The 17,069-nt window shown below is 38.0% G+C and overlaps 1 protein-coding gene and 1 long non-coding RNA gene across 7 annotated transcripts in view; both read left to right on the forward strand.

The window, feature by feature from the left end:
• Positions 1 to 17,069, forward strand: part of UIMC1 (ubiquitin interaction motif containing 1) — a 132,508-nt gene that overhangs the window by 47,820 nt on the left and 67,619 nt on the right. The gene's annotated exons all lie outside the window — the stretch shown is intronic.
• On the forward strand, positions 18 to 15,923 carry LOC309656769. The gene is made up of 2 exons (XR_014261504.1): positions 18 to 2,789; positions 3,125 to 15,923. It is a non-coding gene; the product is annotated as an uncharacterized lncRNA (long non-coding RNA).

A 17,069-nucleotide genomic window follows, 5' to 3' on the forward strand; every position in this document is an offset into this window, starting at 1 on the left:
AGGGAAGCCCAATTGATAGGTTTTTGTTACCATTGGTAGACTCTTGATAGTTGTTTGCTTGCTATCTGTGTTTCTCATTTTTGTATAATTGTGTCATGCTTTTTTTCCCAGTCTTACAGTCTTTTTAATTTTTTTTAAAATTCAGCCTGACAATTTCAGTCTTTTTAATTGTCCTTTACGTTTATATTTAATGTAATTATTGATGTAATTGGATTGAAAGCTGTTTACTTGTTCCAGTTGTTCTTTGTTTCTTCTTTTTCTGTTCTTTTTTTGTATTTGTTGAGTATTATTTTATGATTCCATTTAATTTCTACTATTTACTTACCTTATATCTCTTTTTAAAAATATTTAGTGGTTGCTCTAGAGTTTACAGTATACATGTTTAATTAATCACAGTTACCTTCAAATAATGTCATATTGTTTCACACGTAGTATAAAGATTCCCTAGTATAAAGACTCCCGATTCCTTTCTACCCTCCTTTGTGTTATTTTTACCATACATTTTACTTTTGCATATATTATAACACACAATACATCGATACTATTTTGCTTTAGATAGTTAAATGACTTTTAGAGCAATGGAAATAAAAAATAAAGAATTCCATATTTTCCTTTATTTGTGCCATCAAGGGCTTTTTATTTCTTTGTGTAGGTCCCAGTTTCTGTCCAGTATCATGTTTTTTCTGCTGGAAGAGCTTCCTTTATCACTTATTTTAATGTAGACCAATTAATTCTCTATTTTATTTTTGTCTGAAAATGTATTTCTCCATTTTTATGGTAATTGCTTTACTGAGATATAACTCACATACTCAATTTATTCATCATATAATACTTTCATCATTGAAAGTATACAGTGGGTTTTAGTATATTAACAGAGTTGTGTAACCATCACCACAGTCTAATTCTAGAATGTTCTCATCACTCCAGAAAGAAACCCTATACACTTAACCAGTAACCCAAAGCCCTCATCCCACCCAACCCTAAGCAACTATTAATTTACTTTCTGTCTGTATAGATTTGCGTATTCTGGACATTCCATATAAATGGAATCATGTAATATGTAGTCTTTCATGACTGGTTTTTTTACTTAATTTTTTCAGGTTCATCTATGTTTTGGCATGTATTAGTACTTCATTCCTTTGTTGCCAGATATTATTCCACTATATTGCTGTACTGTGTTTTGTTTATATAGTCATCATTTGATGGATATTTGAGTTGTTTCTCCTCTTTGGTTATTGACTAAAGTTGCTGTGAATATTCAAGTACTCGTTTTTCTGTGGCTGTATGTTTCCATTTCTCTTGAGTAATATAGCTAGGACTGGAATTCCTGGGTCATATGGTAACTCAATATTTAATTGTTTGAGAAACTGCCAGATTGCTTTCTGAAATGGCTGCACCATTTTACATTTCCACCAGCATTGTATGAGAGTTCCAGTTTCTCCATATCCTTGCCAACAGTTATTTTCCTTTTTCTTTTTTTCCCCATTACAGCCATCCTAGTGGGTGTGAAATGGTATCTCATTGTGGTTTTGATTTGCATTTCTCTAATGACTAATGATGTTGAGCATCTTTTCATGTGCTTATTGGTCGTTTCTTTGCTTATTAAAAATATTTTTATTGTAAAATACACATAACGTAAAATATACTACTTTAACCATCTATAACCATTTAAAAATGTTTTTATCATGAAGCAGTGTTGAATTTTGTCAAATGCTTTTTCTGTGTCTATTGAGATGATCATATGGGTTTTGTCTTTTGTCAATTTGGTGTATTAATTGATTTTCATATGTTAAGTCAACCTTCCATTTCTGGGATGAATTCTACTCTGTCATAGTGTGTAATCTTTTTATATTATTTCTAGATTTGGTATGCTAACATGTTGAGAATTTTTGCATTTACATTCATAAGAGATATTGTTCTGTAGTTTTCTTGTGATGTCTTTGTCTGGATTTGGTATCAGGCTAATACTGGCCTCACAGAATGAGTTGAACATTGTTCCCTCCTGTTCTATATTTGGAAAAGATTGTGAAGATTTAGTATTATTTTTCTTTAATTGTTGGACAGAATTCATCAGTGAAGCCATCTGGGCCTAGGCTTTTCTTGGTAGATAGTTTTTGATTACTAATTCAATTTTTTAAAAAATGTATTTATTTATATTTGGCTGCACTGGGTCTTCATTGCTGTGCGCAGGCTTTCTCTAGTTGTGGTGAGCAGGGTCTACTCTTTGTTGCGGTGCACGGGCTTCTCATTACAGTGGCTTCTCATGTTGTGGAGCACAGGTTCTAGGCGTGTGGGCTTCAGTAGTTGTGGCGTGTGGGCTCTAGAGTGCAGGCTTAGTAGTTGTGGCACACAGGCTTAGTTGCTCTGAGGCATGTGGGATCTTCCTGGACCAGGGCTTGAACCCATGTCCCCTGCATTGGCAGGCGGATTCTTAACTACTGCACCACTAGGGAAGTCCTCAGTTTCTTATCTTTTGTAGTTCTGTTCAGATTTTATATTTTTTCTCAAGTCAGCTTTGGCAGTTTGTCTTTTATTTTTGTATTTGTTAGTAATGTCTCCACTGCCATTCTGCTTTTAGTTATTTGAGTCTTCTTTTTCCCCCCTGCTCAAATCTAACTGAAAGTTTGTCAATTTTTTTAGTTTTCAAAAAACCAACTTTTCATCTCATTGATTTTTCTTGTTTTAGTATTTTTTATTAATTTCTCCTCTATTATTTTGTTTTTTTTCTGTGTTCTTTAGGTTTAGTTTGCTCTTTTTTTTTCTGGGTCTAGTGGAAGTTTAGGTTATTTGTTTAAGATCTTTATTTTTATTTTTATTTTTTTTTTAAATTTTTATTTATTATTTATTTATTTTATTTTTATTTTTGGCTGTGTTGGGTCTTCGTTTCTGTGTGAGGGCTTTCTCCAGTTGCGGCGAGTGGGGGCCACTCTTCATCGCGGTGCGCGGGCCTCTCACTATCACGGCCTCACTTGTTGCGGAGCACAGGCTCCAGACGCTCAGGCTCAGTAGTTGTGGCTCACGGGCTCAGTTGCTCCGCGGCATGTGGGATCTTCCCAGACCAGGGCTCGAACCCGTGTCCCCTGCATTGGCAGGCAGATTCTCAACTCCTGCGCCACCAGGGAAGCCCCAAGATCTTTATTTTTTAATATAGGTATTAGATAGATGTCAATTTCCCTTTAAGTATTGCTTTAGCTAAATCGTTTAAGTTTTTAAGACATTTTCATTTTCATTCATCTCAAAGTATTTTCTACTTTCCCATTGTAATGTTTTCTTTCACCCATTGGTTTTTTAGGAGTGTTTTGTTTAATTTCCACGTATTTGTCCACTCCCCAAATTTCTTCCTTTTGTTATTTATAATTTCACTCATTATGTTGGAAAACATACTTTGTATGTTTTTTATCTTTCTGTGTTTGTTGAGGCTTGTTTTATCACCATCATATGCTCTATCCTGGAGAATACTTCTTGTGCACTTGAGGAAAATGTTTATTCTGCTACTTTTGGATAGAGTGTGCTGTAGATATCTATTTAGTCTGGTTGGATTATAATGTTGTTTGTCTTCTATTTACTTGATGTTCTGCTTAGTTCTCCTTTTTACTGAAAGTGGTAGATTCAATCTCCTTCATTTTTGAGAAATACTTCCCTGGCTATAGGATATGGTTTGACAGTTTTTTCTTTCATCATTTTTAAGATGTCACTTTATTATTTTCTGGCTGCAGAGTTTTTAATGAGAAGTTGGCTTTAATCTTCATCTTTCTTCTTTTGAATGTAACATGTTTTTCTCTCTGGCTTCCTTCAATATAGTCTGTATCTTTGTTTTTTTACCAGTTTGAATATGATGTTTAGATATGAGTTTTTTGTAGGGGTCATGGAATGTATTTTTCTTGATAGTCTTTTTGGATCTGTGATTTGAGGTCTGATTTGAGATCTCTATTTACTTTGGAAAATTCTCAGCCTGTATGTGTTTGTGTGTATAACTTTCATTAAGACTTTATTTTATTAGAGCTGTTTTAGGTTACAGCAAAACTGAGGACAAGGTACAGAGATTTCTTACATACCCTCTGACCTCACACATACATAGCCTCCTCCATTATCAACTTCTATCAAAGTGATAGATTTGTTACAATTGATGTACCTACATTGACATATTATAATCACCCTAAGTCTGTAGTTTACACTAGGGTTCACTCTTGGTGTTATACATTCGATGGATTTTGAGAAATATATAATGACATGTATCCATTATTATGGTATCAAACAGTATTTTCACTGCCTTAAAAATTCTCTGTGCTCCACCTATTCATCCCTACCCTACTTCCCCTGCCAGTCTGTGACAACAACTGATCTTTTTACTGTCTTCATAGTTTTGCCTTTTCCAGAATGTCACACAGTTGGAGTCATACTGTATATAGCCTTTTCAGATTGGCTTCTTTCACTTAGTAATATGCATTTAAGTTTCCTCTGTGTCTTTTCATGCTTTGGTAGATCTTTTTTTTTTTTTTTTTTAAGCACTGAATAATATTCCATTGTCTGGCTCTACCATAGTTTATTTATCTCTTCACCTACTGAAAGACATTTGGTTGCTTCCAAGTTTTGGCAATTAACAATAAAGCTGGAATAAACATCTCTGTGTAGGTTTTGGGGTGGACATGTGTTTTTAACTCCTTTGGGTAAATACCAAGGAACATGATTGCTGAGTACGCTAAGAGTGTTTTTAGTTTTGTAAGAAAGCGCCAATCTCTCTTCCAAAGTGGCTATACCATTTTGCATTCCCACCAGCAATGAATGAGAGTTCCTGTTACTCCATATCCTCACCAGCATTTGGTGTTGTCAGTGTTCCAGAACTTGACCATTCTGGTAGTTGTGCAGTGATATCTCCTTTTTTCAATTTGCATTTTGCTGATGATATATGATGTGGAATATCTTTTCGTATGCTTGTTTGCTCTGTATATCATCTTGGTGAGTTGTCTGTTAAAGTCTTTGGCCCACTTTTTAGTTGTGTTTATTTTCTTACAGTTGAGTTTTAAGAGTTCTTTGTATATTTTGGATAACAGTCCTTTATCAGATATGTCTTTTGCAAATATTTTCTCCCAGTCTGTGGCTTGTTTTCATATTCTTGCAACATTGTCTTTTGCAGACCAGGAGTTTTTAATTTTAATGACATCCAGCTTATTTACTTCTTTTATGGATCATGCCTTTAGATATAATCTAAACAGTCATTGCCATATCTAATGTCATCTAGGTTTTCTATGTTATTTTCCAGGAGTTTTATAGTTTTGTGTTTCACATATCAGTTTATGATCCAGTGAGTTAATTTTGGGAATGGTGTTAGATCTTTGTCTAGATTCAGTTTTTGGTATATGAAATGTCCAGTTGTTCCAGCAACATTTGTTGAAGATAATCCCTTTGCTTCATTGTATTGTCTTTGCTCCTTTGTAAAAATCAGGCTACTATATTTATGTGGGTCTATTTCTGGGCTCTCTCTTCTGTTCCTTTGATCTATTTGTTCTTTCGCCAATTCCACACTGTTTTGATTACTGTAGCTTTATGTAGTAGGTTTTTTGTTTTTTTAAATTAATTAATTAATTAATTTTTATTTTTGGCTGTGTTGGATCTTCATTTCTGTGCGAGGGCTTTCTCTAGTTGTGGCAAGTGGGGGCCACTCTTCATCGCGGTGCGCGGGCCTCTCACCATCGCGGCCTCTCTTGTTGCGGAGCACAGGCTCCAGACGCGCAGGCTCAGTAGTTGTGGCTCATGGGCCCAGTTGCTCCGCGGCATGTGGGATCTTCCCAGACCAGGGCTTGAACCCGTGTCCCCTGCATTGGCAGGCAGATTCTCAACCACTGCGCCACCAGGGAAGCCCTATGTAGTAGGTTTTAAAGTCAGGTAGCATCAGCCCTCCAACTTCGTTCTTTTCCTTCAATATTGTTTTGACTATTCTGGATCTTTTGCCCTCTCCATATAAACTTTAGAATAAGTTTGTTGGTATCCACAAAATTACTTGTTGGAATTTTGATTTGGAATGCATTGAATCTACAGATTAGGTTGTGAAAAACTGATTTCTTGACATTACTGAGTCTTTCTATCTGTGAACATGGAATATCCCTTTATTTAGTTAATTCTTATTTGATTTTGTTCATTAGAGTTCTCTAGTTTTCCTCTTATAGATCTTGTACATTATTTCATTACCAATGTAAATGCTATTCTGTTTTAAATTTCAAATCACACTTGTTCATTGCTGGTATATGGAATGTGATTGGCTATTTTATATTAACCTTGTATACCATAACCTTACTATAATTACTTAATAGTTCCAGGAATTGTTTTGTAGATTCTATTGGATTTTTTACTTAGCTGATAGTGTCATTTGTGAACAAAGACAGTTTTATTTTTCTCTTTACTAGTCTGTATGTTGTTTATTTCCTTTTCTTGTCTTATTGCATTAGCTGGTATGTCCAGTACAGTGTTGAAAAGGAGAGATAAGAGGGGACATCCTAGCCTTTTTCCCGTTCTTAGTGGGAAAGCTTTGAGTTTTCACCATTTAGTATGATGTTGGCTGTAGCGTTTTTATAGATATTCTCTATCAAGTTGAGAATGTTCTCTATTCCTAGTTTATGGAGAATTTTTATCATGAATTAGTGTTTGGTTTTGTCCAGTGCTTTTTCTGAATCTATTGAATATGATCATGTGATTTTTCTTTTTTGTCCTGTTTATGTGTTGCACTACATTAATTAATTTTTGAGTGTTGAACTAGCATGCGCATCTGGGATAAATCCCACTTGGTCATGGTGTATAATTCTTTTTATACATTGTTAGATTTAATTTGCTACTATTTGTTGAGGATTTTTGTATCTGTGTTCATGCAAGATACTGGTCTGTAGTTTTCTTACAATGTTTTTGTCTAGTTTTAGTGTTAGGTTTAATGGTGGTCACGTAGAATGACTTAGGAAGTATTCCCTCTGCTTCTGTCCTCTGAAAGAGATTGTATAGAATTTGTATAATTTCTAACTTAAATGTTTGGTAGATTTCATTAGTGACTCCATCTGGGCCTGTTGCTTTTAGTTGTGGAAGGGTAATTATGGATTCTGTTTCTTTAATAGATATAGGTGTATTCAGACTGCCTATTTCTTCTCATGTGAGTGTTGGCAGATTGTGTCTTTCAAAGGGAATTGGTCTGTTGCATCTAGGTTATCAGATTTGTGGGCAAAGAGTTGTTCATAGTATTCCTTTATTATTTTTTTAATGTCCATGAGATCTGTAGCGATGTCCTCTTCTTCATTTCTGGTACTAGTAATTTGTGCCCTCTCTTTTTTAGTCAGCCTAGCTAGTAGTTTATCAATTTTATTGATTTTTTTTTTCTTTTTTTTAAAGAACTAGCTTTTGGTTTGGTTCATTTTCTCTACTTATTTCTTGATTTCAATTTCATTGATTTCTGCTGTAATTCTTATTTTTTTTCTGCTTACTTTGTATTTAATTTACTTTTTTTTTTTCTGGTTCCCTAAGGCAGCAGTCCCTAATCTTGTTAGCACCAGGGACCAGTTTTCTGGAAGACAGTTTTTACATGGACTGGGGAGCAGGGGGGTATGGTTCAGGCAGTAATGCGAGTGATGGGGAGCAGCAGATGAAGCTTCGCTCACTTGCCTGCCGGTCACCTCCTGCTGTGCGGCCCGGTTCCTAACAGGCCATGGACTGGTCCGCGGCCCAGGGTTTGCGGACCCCTGCCCTAAGGTATAGACGTAGACGATTGATTTTAGATCTTCTTTCCCAGTCTGTGCATTTAATGCTGTAACTCTCCTCTAGGCACTGCTTTTGCTGCATCCTGCAAATTTTGATAAGATGCCTTTTTCATTTTCATTTGATTCGAAGTATTTTTATATTGCTCTTGAGATTTCTTCTTTGACCCATGAGTTATTTAGAAGTATGTTGTTTAATCTTCATGTATTTTGGGATGTTCCTGTTTTCTTTCTGTTATTAATTTTTAGTTTAATTCCACTGTGGTCTGAGTATAGACGTTGCATGATTTCTTTTGCTTTAAATATAAGGTGTGTTTTATGGCCCAGAACGTGGTTTGTCTTGGTGAATGTTCTGTGTGAGCTTGAGAAGAATGTGTGTTCTGTTGTTCTTGATTGGAGTAGTCTGTAGATGTCTATCATATTCAATTGATTGATGGTGTTGTTGAGTTAAATTATATCCTTACTGATTTTCTACCTGCTGGATCCGTCCATTTGTGATAGAGGGGGGTTGATATTTCCAACTGTGATAGTGGGTCATCTGTTTCTCCTTGCAGTTCTATCATTTTTTGCCTCACCAATGACTCTTTTGTTAGGCACATACACATTAAGGATTGTTATGTCTTCTAGGAGAATTAATCTCTTTATTATTATGTAATGTCTTTCTTTATTCCTGATAACTTTTCTTGCTTAGAAGTCTGCTCTGTCTGAAATTAATAGAGTTACTCTTGCTTTCTTTTGATTAGTGTTGGCAGGGTATATTTTTCCATCCATTTACTTTAAATTTTTTTATTTATTTATTTGGGCGCATCGGGTCTTAGTTGCGGCACACGGGATCTTTTAGTTGCAGCATGTGGAATCTTCAGTTGAGGCATGTAGGATCTAGTTCCCTGACCAGGGATCAAACCCTTGCCCCCTGCATTGGGAGCATGGAGTCTTAGCCACTGGACCACCAGGGAAATCCGCATCCATTTACTTTTTTTTTTTTTTGGTTGTGTTGGGTTTTTGTTGCTTTGCACGGGCTTTCTCTAGTTGTGGCGAGCGGGGGCTACTGTTCGTTGCAGTGCGCAGTCTTCTCATTGCGGTGGCTTCTCTGGTTGCAGAGCACGGGCTCCAGGCATGTGGGCTTCAGTAATTGTGGCACGCTGGCTCAGTAGTTGTGGCTCGTGGGCTCTAGAGAGCAGGTTCAGTAGTTGTGGCTCACAGGCTTAGTTGCCCGTGGCATGTAGGATCTTCCTGGACCAGGGCTTGAATCCATGTCCCCTGCATTGGCAGGTGGATTCTTAATCACTGCGCCACCAAGGAAGCCCCATCCATTTACTTTTAATCTATATTTCTCTTTATATTTAAAGTGGGTTTCTGGGACTTCCCTGGTGGTCCAGTGGTTAAGAATCCGTCTTCCAATGCAGGGGGCATGGGTTCGAGCCCTGGTTGGGGAGCTAAGATCCCACATGCCGCGGGGCAACTAAGCCCACACGTTCTGGAGTCTGCACGCCACAACCAGAGAGAAGCCTACGCACTGCAACGAAGAGCCCAAGTGCCACAATGAAGATCCTGCGTGCCACAACTAAAGACCTGAGGCAGCCAAATAAATTTAAAAAATAATAATAATAATGTTTCTTTCTTTCCTTCTTTCTTTTTTTTTTTTAAACGTATTGACTTTATTAATTTTTCGGAAGAATCAACATTTGTCTTTATCAATTTTCTCAATTTTTTTTTTTTTTTTTTGGCTGCGCCATGTGGCATGTAGGATCTTAGTTCCCCAACCAGGGATCGAACCTGTGCCCCCTGCATTGGGAGCACAGAGTCTTAACCACTGGACTGCCAGGGAAGTCCTTAAAGTGGGTTTCTTGTAGACAACATATAGTTGAGTCTTATTTTTTGATCTAGTCTCTGTCTTTTAATTGATACATTTAATCCGTTGACATTCAAAGTGATTACAGGCATGCCTTGTTTAATTTTGCTTCACTTTATTGAGGTTTGTAGATAATTTTTTTTAACACAAATTGAAGGTTTGTGACAACCCAGTGTCAAGTCTGTTGGGTGCCATTTTTCCAACAGCACTTGCTCACTTCATGCCTCTGTGTCACATTTTGGTAATTCTTGCAATATTTCAACCCCTCCATAATCAAAAAGATTAAAACTTTTTGAAGGCTCAGATGCTGGTTAGTACTTTTTAGCAATGAAGTAATTTTTTTCAGTAACATTTTTTTTTAACTTCTTTATTGGAGTATAATTGCTTTACAATGGTGTGTTAGTTTCTGCTTTATAACAGAGTGAATCAGTTATACATATACATCTGTTCCCATATCTCTTACCTCTTGCATCTCCCTCCCTCCCACTCTCCCTATCCCACCCTTCTAGGTGGTCACAAAGCACCGAGGTGATCTCCCTGTGCTATGCGGCTGCTTCCCACTAGCTATCTATTTTACGTTTGGTAGTGTATATATGTCCATGCCACTCTCTCACTTTGTCACAGTTTACCCTTCCCCCTCCCCATATCCTCAAGTCCATTCTCTAGTAGGTCTGTGTCTTTATTCCCACCTTGCCACTAGGTTCTTCATGACCTTTTTTTTTTTTTCCTTCCTTAGAGTCCATATATATGTGTTAGCATACTGTATTTGTTTTTTTCTTTCTGACTTCACTCTGTATGACAGACTCTAACTCCATCCACCTCACTACAAATAACTCCATTTCGTTTCTTTTTATGGCTGAGTAATATTCCGTTGTATATATGTGCCACATCTTTATCCATTCATCCGATGATGGACACTTAGGTTGCTTCCATGTCCTGGCTATTGTCAATAGAGCTGCAATGAACATTTTGGTACATGACTCTTTTTGAATTATGGTTTTCTCAGGGTATATGCCCAGTAGTGGGATTGCTGGGTCGTATGGTAGTTCTATTTTTAGTTTTTTAAGGAACCTCCATACTGTTCTCCATAGTGGCTGTATCAATTTACATTCCCACCAACAGTGCAAGAGGGTTCCCTTTTCTCCACACCCTCTCCAGCATTTATTGTTTCTAGATTTTTTGATGATGGCCATTCTGACCAGTGTGAGATGATATCTCATTGTAGTTTTGATTTGCATTTCTCTAATGATTAATGATGTTGAGCATTCTTTCATGTGTTTGTTGGCAATCTGTATATCTTCTTTGGAGAAATGTCTATTTAGGTCTTCTGCCCATTTTTGGTTTGGGTTGTTTGTTTTTTTGATATTGAGCTGCATGAGCTGCTTGTAAATTTTGGAGATTAACCCTTTGTCAGTTGCTTCATTTGCAAATATTTTCTCCCATTCTGAGGGTTGTCTTTTGGTCTTGTATATGGTTTCCTTTACTGTGCAAAAGCTTTTAAGTTTCATTAGGTCCCATTTGTTTATTTTTGTTTTTATTTCCATTTCTCTAGGAGGTGGATCAAAAAGGATCTTGCTGTCATTTATGTCAAAGAGTCTTTCTCCTATGTTTTCCTCTAAGAGTTTTATACTGACTGGCCTTACATTTAAGTCTTTAATCCATTTTGAGTTTATTTTTAACTCAAACACCGTGGAGCAACTAAGCCTGTGTGCCACAAGTTAGGAAGTGTTCTAATTTCATTCGTTTACACGTAGCTGTGCAGTTTTCCCAGCACCACTTATTGAAGAGACTGTCTTTTCTCCATTGTATATCCTTGCCTCCTTTATTAAAGATAAGGTGACCATATGTGCGTGGGTTTATCTCTGGGCTTTCTATCCTGTTCCATTGATCTATATTTCTGTTTTTGTGCCAGTACCATACTGTCTTGATTACTGTAGCTTTGTAGTATAGTCTGAAGTCAGGGAGCCTGATTCTTCCAGCTCTGTTTTTCTTTCTCAAGATTGCTTTGGCTATTCGGGGTCTTTTGTGTTTCCATACAAATTGTGCAATTTTTTGTTCTAGTTCTGTGAAAAATGGCATTGATAGTTTGATAGGGATTGCATTGAATCTGTAGATTGCTTTGGGTAGTATAGTCATTTTCACAATGTTGATTCTTCCAATCCAAGAACATAGTATGTCTCTGCCATCTGTTTGAATCATTTTTAATTTCTTTCATCAATGTCTTATAGTTTTCTTCATACAGGTCTTTTGTCTCCTTAGGTAGGTTTATTCCTAGGTATTTTATTCTTTTTGTTGCAGTGGTAAATGGGAGTGTTTCCTTAATTTCTCTTTCAGATTTTTCATCATTAGTGTATAGGAATGCAAGAGATTTCTGTGCATTAATTTTGTATCCTGCTACTTTACCAAATTCATTGATTAGCTCTAGTAGTTTTCTGGTAGCATCTTTAGGATTCTCTATGTATAGTTTGTCATCTGCAAACAGTGACAGTTTTACTTCTTCTTTTCTGATTTGGATTCCTTGTATTTCTTTTTCTTCTCTGATTGCTGTGGCTAAAACTTCTAAAACTATGTTGAATAATAGTGGTGAGAGTGGGCAACCTTGTCTTGTTCCTGATTGTAGAGGAAATGGTTTCAGTTTTTCACCATTGAGAACGATGTTGGCTGTGGGTTTGTCATATATGGCCTTCATTATGTTGAGGTAGGTTCCCTCTATGCCTACTTTCTGGAGAGTTTTTATCATAAATGGGTGTTGAATTTTGTCAAAAGCTTTTTTTGCATCTCTTGAGATGATCATACTGGTTTTCTCCTTCAATTTGTTAATATGGTTTATCACATTGATTGATTTGCATATATTGAAGAATCCTTGCATTCCTGGGGTAAACCCCACTTGATCATGGTGTATGATCCTTTTAATGTGCTGTTGGATTCTGTTTGCTAGTATTTTGTTGAGTTTTGCATCTGTGTTCATCAGAGATATTGGGCTGTAGTTTTCTTTTTTTGTGACATCTTTGTCTTGTTTTGGTATCAGGGTGATGGTGGCCTCATAGAATGAGTTTGGGAGTGTTCCTCCCTCTGCTGTATTTTGGAAGAGTTTGAGAAGGATAGGTGTTAGCTCTTCTCTAAATGTTTGGTAGAATTGGCCTGTGAAGCCATCTGGTCTTGGGCTTTTGTTTGTTGGAAGATTTTTAATCACAGTTTCAATTTCAGTGCTTGTGATTGGTCTGTTTTTATTTTCTATTTCTTCTTGGTTCAGTCTCAGAAGGTTGTGCTTTTCTAAGAATTTGTCCATTTCTTCCAGGTTGTCCATGTTATTGGCATAGAGTTGCTTGTAGTAATCTCTCATGATCCTTTGTATTTCTGCTGTGTCAGTTGTTATTTCTCCTTTTTCATTTCTAATTCTGTTGATGTGAGTCTTCTCCCTTTTTTCTTGATGAGTCTGGTTAATGGTTTATCAATTTTGTTTATCTTCTCAAAGAACCAGCTTTTAGTTTTATTGATCTTTGCAATTGTTTCCTTCATTTCTTTTTAATTTATTTCTAATCTGATCTTTATGATTTCTTTCCTTCTGCTAACTTCGGGGTTTTTTTTTTGTTCTTCTTTCTCTAATTGCTTTAGATATAGGATTAGGTTGTTTATTTGAGATTTTTCTTGTTTCTTGAGGTAGGATTGTATTGCTATAAACTTCCCTCTTAGAACTGCTTTTTCTGCATCCCATAGGTTTTGGGTCGTCGTGTTTTCATTGTCATTTGTTTCTAGGTACTTTTTGATTTCCTCTTTGATTTTTTCAGTGATCTATTGGTTATTTAATAGCATATTGTTTAGCCTCCATGTGTTTGTTATTTTTACAGATTTTTTCCTGTAATTGATATCTAGTCTCATAGCATTGTAGTCGGAAAAGATACTTCATACGATTTCAATTTTCTTAAATTTACCAAGGCTTGATTTGTGACCCAAGATATGATCTATCCTGGAGAATGTTCCATGAGCAGTTGAGAATAAAGTGTATTCTGTTGTTTTTGGATGGAACGTCCTATAAATATCAATTAAGTTCATCTTGCTTTTTTTTTTAATATATATATTTTTAAATTTATCTATTTTATTTATTTATTTTTGGCTGCATTGCGTCTTTGTTTCTGTGCATGGGCTTTCTCTAGTTGCGGTGAGTGGGGGCTACTCTTCATTGCAGTGCGTGGGCTTCTCATTGCGGTGGCTTCTCTTGTTGCAGAGCATGGGGTCTAGACGCCTGGGCTTCAGGAGTTGTGGCGCGCGGGCTCTGGAGCACAGGCTCAGTAGTTGTGGCACATGGGCTTAGTTGCTCCACGGCATGTGGGATCTTCCCAGACCAGGGCTTGAACCCGTGTCCCCTGCATTGGCAGGCAGATTCTTAACCACTGCGCCACCAGGGAAGCCCTAGTTCATCTTGTTTAATGTGTCATTTAAAGCTTGTGTTTCCTTATTTATTTTCATTTTTGGATGATCTGTCCATTGGTGAAAGTGGGGTGTTACAGTCCCCTACTATTATTGTGTTAGTCGATTTCCCCTTTTATGGCTGTTAGCATTTGCCTTAGGTATTGAGGTGCTCGTATGTTGGGTGCATAAATATTTACAGTTGTTATATCTTCTTCTTGGATTGATCCCTTGATCATTATGTAGTGTCTTTCTTTGTCTCTTCTAATAGTCTTTATTTTAAAGTCTATTTTGTCTGATATGAGAATTGCTACTCCAGCTTTCTTTTGATTTCCATTTGCATGGAATATCTTTTTCCATCCCCTCACTTGCAGTCTGTGTGTGTTCCTAGGTCTGAATTGGGTCTCTTGTAGACAGCATATGTACTGGTCTTGTTTTTGTATCCATTCAGCCAGTCTCTGTCTTTTGGTTGGAGCATTTAAGCCATTTACATTTAAGGTAATTATCGATGTATATGTTCCTGTTACCATTTTTGTAATTGTTTTGGGTTTGTTTTTGTAGGTCTTTTCTTTCTCTTGTATTACCTGCCTGGAGAAGTTCCTTTAGCATTTGTTTTAAACTGGTTTGGTGGTGCTGAATTCTCTTAACTTTTGCTTATCTGTAAAGGTTTTAATTTCTCCATCAATTCTGAATGAGATCCTTGCTGGGTAGAGTAGTCTTGGTTGTAGGTTTTTCCTTTTCATCACTTTAAATATGTCCTGCCACTCCCTTCTGGCTTGCAGAGTTTCTCCTGAAAAATCAGCTGTTAACTTTATGGGGATTCAGTTGTATGTTATTTGTTGCTTTTCCCTTGCTGCTTTTAATATTTTTTCTTTTTATTTAATTTTTGATAGTTTAATTAATATGTCTTAGCATGTTTCTCTTTGGATTTATCCTGTATGGTACTCTCTGTGCTTCCTGGACTTGATTGACTATTTCCTTTCCCATGTTAGAGAAGTTTTCGACTATAATCTCTTCAAATATTTTCTCAGACCCTTTCTTTTTCTCTTCTTCTTCTGGGACCCCTATAATTCGAATGTTGGTGCGTTTAATGTTGTCGCAGAGGTCTCTGAAACTGTCCTCAATTCTTTTCATTCTTTTTCCTTTATTCTGCTCCCTGGCAGTTATTTCCACCATTTTATCTTCCAGCTCACTTATCCGTTCTTCTGCCTCAGTTATTCTGTTATTGATTCCTTCTAGAATTTTTAATTTCAGTAATTGTGTTGTTCATCACTGTTTGTTTGCTCTTTAGTTCTTCTAGGTCCTTGTTAAATGTTTCTTGTATTTTCTCCATTCTGTTTCTGAGATTTTGGATCATCTTTACTATCATTACTCTGAATTCTTTTTCAGGTAGATTGCCTATTTCATCTGCATTTATTTGGTCTTGTAGGTTTTTACCTTGCTCCTTCGTCTGTAACATATTTTTTTTGTCGTTTCCTTTTTTATTTCTTTTTTGATGAGTGGTGCTGTATTCCTGTCTTACTGGTTGTTTGGCCTGAGACGTCCAGCACTGGAGTTTGCAGGCAGTTTGATAGAGCTGGGTCTTGGTGCTGAGATGAGGAACTCTGGCAGGCCTCGCTTGGATTGATATTCTTTGGGGTCTGAGGTTCTCTGTTAGTCCAGTGGTTTGCACTCGGAGCTCACACCACAAGAGCTTGTGCCCGACCTCCAGCCTGGGAACCAAGATACTGCAAGCTTCGTGGTGCAATTAAAAAGAAAAAAAAAAAGGAAGAAAGAAAGAAAAAAAAGGAGCAGTACAATATCAAAGAATAAAAGACAAAATAAAATCAGAAAGATAAAAAATATATTAGGAAAAAGAAAACTATAATTGAAACAACAGCAACAAGGTGAAATAAAACCACAGCAAAAAAAAAAAGAAAAAAGGGGGGGTGGGGCAGTGAGCCAAAGGAGAGATCACTAGCGAATTATAAAGAATAAAAGTTAGAAAAATAAAAGATTTATTAGGAAAAATAAAAATATAAAAGAGTCAACAATGAATCAGCAAGGTAAAACAGAACCTCAATGTAAGAGGAATAAAGAAAAGAAAAAAAAGGGAAAAAAAAAGGCTAGGCTATGGGGGCGGAGTTTAGGTAGGGGGTGGAACTTAGGTGGGGGCAGAGTTTAGAGTGGGGTGGGTCCTAGGCGGGTGGGGGGTGATGTTTGAGCGTGGGGCGGGGCCTAGATGGGGCTACGTTTAAGCGTGGGGTGGGGCCTCTGCTTAGGACCTGCACAGAAGAGGAGAGGCAACACCTTGAGAGGAGGGCCTCTGGAGTGTGGGGTTCCGGAGTTTGGAGGTAGGGCCCTGAGTGAGGGTGTGTGAGTGGGGTTTAGGCCCAGCTCTTTGGAGGGAGTCTCCGAGTGTAGAGGTAGGGCCCTGGGCAGGGGTGTAAGGGTGGGGTTTGGGCTCTGTCCAGCAGAAGGGAGGCTCCGAGGGCAGAGGATTAGGCCTGGGAGCCCAACAGGCTTCCTGGTGCCTAAGTGGACAGGGAAAGTACTGGCCTGGTTCCCTTCCGTTCCTTCGTGCCCCTCCCCCACTGTCTCCCCCAGGGTCTCCCCTGTTGCCCCTCACCTCCTAACCGTGGGTGGGTCCTGCTGAGTGTAGGAACTCCTTCCCTCCCCCAGCCACCCCTTGGGGTGCCGTCCTGGAGGTCCGGCCTTTACTTTTGCTCCCTCTTACCTCCTTCCCACTCCCTCAGGACCCACCCGGCTGGAGGAGGCCTAGGTGGACAGAGGATCAGGCCCGGGATCTCAACAGATTCCTGGGGGGTCCAAGTGCGCAGGGGAAACCTGGCCACGCTCCCTTTTGATCCTCTGCCCTCCCAATGGTTCCCCAGTTTATCCCTTCCCCTCCCCCAGCTGCCCCTCAGGGGCGCCATTCCTGTCTGGCCTCCACTTCTCCTCCCCCTTCACTCCCCCAAGCCTCACGTCCTACCCGATCACTGGGGTTTCCTCCTGTCCCCTTAGGTGTCTGTGGTCCCCCACGGGTGCCAGGTAGGTGCCCTAGTTGTGAGGAGATGCGAATTTTGCTGCCTCCTAGTACG

This window comes from Balaenoptera physalus, assembly GCF_965194825.1.
Source record: "Balaenoptera physalus genome assembly, chromosome: 3".
Lineage (NCBI taxonomy): Eukaryota > Metazoa > Chordata > Mammalia > Artiodactyla > Balaenopteridae > Balaenoptera > Balaenoptera physalus.